Source organism: Rhagoletis pomonella, unplaced genomic scaffold (assembly GCF_013731165.1).
Source record: "Rhagoletis pomonella isolate Grant_MI unplaced genomic scaffold, Rhpom_1.0 Rhpom_scaffold_00001, whole genome shotgun sequence".
In the NCBI taxonomy this organism is placed as follows: Eukaryota; Metazoa; Arthropoda; class Insecta; order Diptera; family Tephritidae; genus Rhagoletis; species Rhagoletis pomonella.
In genome coordinates this window covers 28,167,697-28,170,998 of record NW_023458555.1, presented here as the reverse complement: position 1 = coordinate 28,170,998, position 3,302 = coordinate 28,167,697, and positions in this window count along the sequence as shown.

The following is a 3,302-nucleotide window of genomic DNA, read 5'->3' as shown; positions in this document are numbered from 1 at the left end:
TTACAAAATTGGTAAATGTATTTCACTGCAAGTATTGCCCATTGCTAGCTATAACTTTACCCGATTTTTCTGGGGTTCTGCATGGATTCCGCGCCACTAAAACTGCTCATCTTTGGAGAGCAAGAAAGTATCAAGCCAATTTCTGATGCCTTTAACTGAAGTGAAGCGTACCAGGAGTAAGGTCATTCTGTATCGAACAGAACGTGTGGTAATCTGAGGGTGCAAGGTCTGGGCTATAAGGTGGGTGGATTAGAACTTCCCATCCGGTACCTACGAGATAATTTTTTGCGACATGCGCCAACACTGTCATGGTGGCAGATCAAGGACTCCTGTCTGGTTGCGCATTCCGGCCGTTTTTCGTAATCTCTCACTTCAAACGAATCCGCTGTTGTCAATAGAGAACATCGTCGATCGTCTGACAAATTTTTTGTCTCGCACGTTACAGGTTCAGCTCTTCGAGTGGTCTCAACTGGTGTGAAAATGAGGACCTCAGCATAAATCCCCGGAAGGCTGTTCTTGTACCGTTTACAACAAAGTATAAGCCAAACCTTGGTTCGGTCACTCTTGGAGGCGCAGTGCTTGAATACTCCGATGAGATCAAATATCTGAGGATTACGCTAGATAGAAACTTAATTGGAATTCCCATCTTGAGAAAACGGTTGTTAAAGCCACAAGGGCCACGTGGGCCTGCAGAAAACTGTTTATAAGAAGATGGGAACAGCGGCTCTAGAGTCGCTTCTGGGATGGACTCCTCCCAATATTTTTATCCAGGAAACGACACCACGAAGGATCTGTAACTTCGACTATCAAACGACCAGGGTTGTAAATATGCGGAATCTCTGACATGAATTTTTTTTGTTAATATTGTTTTTAAACTAATTTTTAGCGCAAATAAAACATGTATTTTTATATCTAATATGTTTTCTATTTTAGCTTCCATTTTTCCATTTACATTTTCCGGTTCCATTTTTTGCAAATCTATGTCGTACTATATGACCTTTCGCTGGAAAAGCCCATATGTCTATACTTTGGAATTTATATATACTATCTTAGTTTGGCATGTGGCGGCATTTCAGCCCGCGCCTTCGGTGATGTCAATTAACACACTTACCCCTACATAAGCCAGTACTTATTAAAGTTCAAAGTTCATGAGGCCAATATTCAGATTTAATTTTGTGAATTTGGTATCGTTATTTGGAATATCGAGTCTTTATATCCCGACATTAAAGGGGTACCCGATATTTTTACAGCGATACTTTAAATGAGTACTATATCGATATTTTCGGTTCGATATCGTGTCCCTAATGATGACGCTTTAACTGAAGTTGCATGCTCTTTATTGTTTGGTTTCAATTATTTCGTTTCGACTTTGCTTATCTTTATTTTTTATGCTTAAACGCACAATACAAAAATGTGTATTACACCTACGAATGTATGAATGTATTAGTCGTACCAGCATATGTTAAAATAAGTTAAATGCTGCTGCTCTGTCAGGCAAAGAACGCCAGCGGATTACAGGGAGTGTCCAACTGTAACAGGATAAGCATAATCAGCACAATAGCTTTATTACCCATACAAACAGGCAACAACAAAATGGCAAAATGACTTTAATAACAACAACAACAATGAATCAGCAGAAAGCCGAAACGACATTTACGGACAGACAATAATCAAAAGCGGACAATAAAAATCCCGACAACAATGACAATGACAGTTTGTGCTGACCAGCGCAACCACCCACACCCACTTGAAATTGTCTGCCGGCTTAAATGAATCTTTGCCTCCATCTTTTCAGCTCACTTTTCGACCGCATAACAGCAGTTAACAACTTTATAGGCAAAACCATTTTATGGATTTAATTTGCAATGTCCTGTCGCGTTGTCAACTCACACGCTGGGCTACATATTCATACATATGAATGTATTGTACACGTCCGAAGAAACTATTGTGCTCGCCATAGACTTTGATAGTTGGAAGCTTCATCTTGGGTACCGAAGATTATACGTTTGCCTGATGCTGTTTTGGCAATTCGCCTTGATATGAATGAAGCTCCTTTGTTTTTGATACAGCAAGTCTCATTTGCTTTCATTGCATGTAGTATATCGTTTTTTTTAATAAAAAGCTTATGAGGATTAGCCTTATTTTAGCTCTAAATCGAAAGCATAAATATTGTTTTGTGATATCTGAGATCATTTTAGTAAAGGCTGCTAAGTAAATTCCGATCAAGAATAAATTTTAATTCATTCATTTTTCATTCAAGAATTCATTATAATTATCTCTACAATACCAATACCATTATCGCTACTATTACCATTACCATCAACATTATAATCATTTCCATTACTATTGACATTTCCAACCTTATTAACACTTGCTTTGCCATTACGAATACCTGTACCATTACAATTATCACTGCCATTCCCAGTATCGGTACCAATACCATTACACTGCCATTAGAATTCCCATCTCTTTTACCAGTACTATTCCGTGTACTGATTCCCATTAGCACTTGGACTATTCGAATATCAATTCAGACGTTCATACGAATACGGATAAAAACCGAATAGTATGAATATCCGGTTAGTATTCGTTCATTTTGTTATCACGTTAATATTCATTCATTTGGTTAACCGCATATCTGGTTAATATCCATTCATTTGGTTAATCGGATATTCGGATATTCTAAACAGTATTTCCACTTTTCATTAAAGCAAAAACAATTGTTATTTAATCCTAATTTTTAGATTCCACTTCCCTGAATTTTATTTAGATATTCGGAATATACGGATACTCAAAAAAATCCCGATAGAACTCACATCCCTAGTGCCAAATACCATTACCAGTATCATTACAATTACCATTACCATTAAAATCACCATTACTATTAAATCATTCCCATTACTGGTACTAATACCACCTGCTTTATATTTACTATTACCATTGCGATCATTGTTATCATGACCCTCGCCATTGCCATTAATACTACAGAAGTATTACCATTATCGTTACTATTACGGTTACATCAGCCTCGCCGCACCGTGAGGTCGTAAATTTTTTTTTACACACAAAAAGCAATATATGTACTTACAAAACTTGTATTCAAATATAGGAAAACTGCGTTTTTAGTTCTTCTCTCTAATGTCTGAACTTTGTAATTTCAAAGATTTGATTAATTCTATAAATTACTTCACAAATTTAGTGCACTGTAGAATAACAATGTGGGATAAAAGAGAAAATTCTGTTGAAATGAAAAAGATATATTTTTTGGTGCACAAGGACGAATAAGTATTGGAAATGTCCAT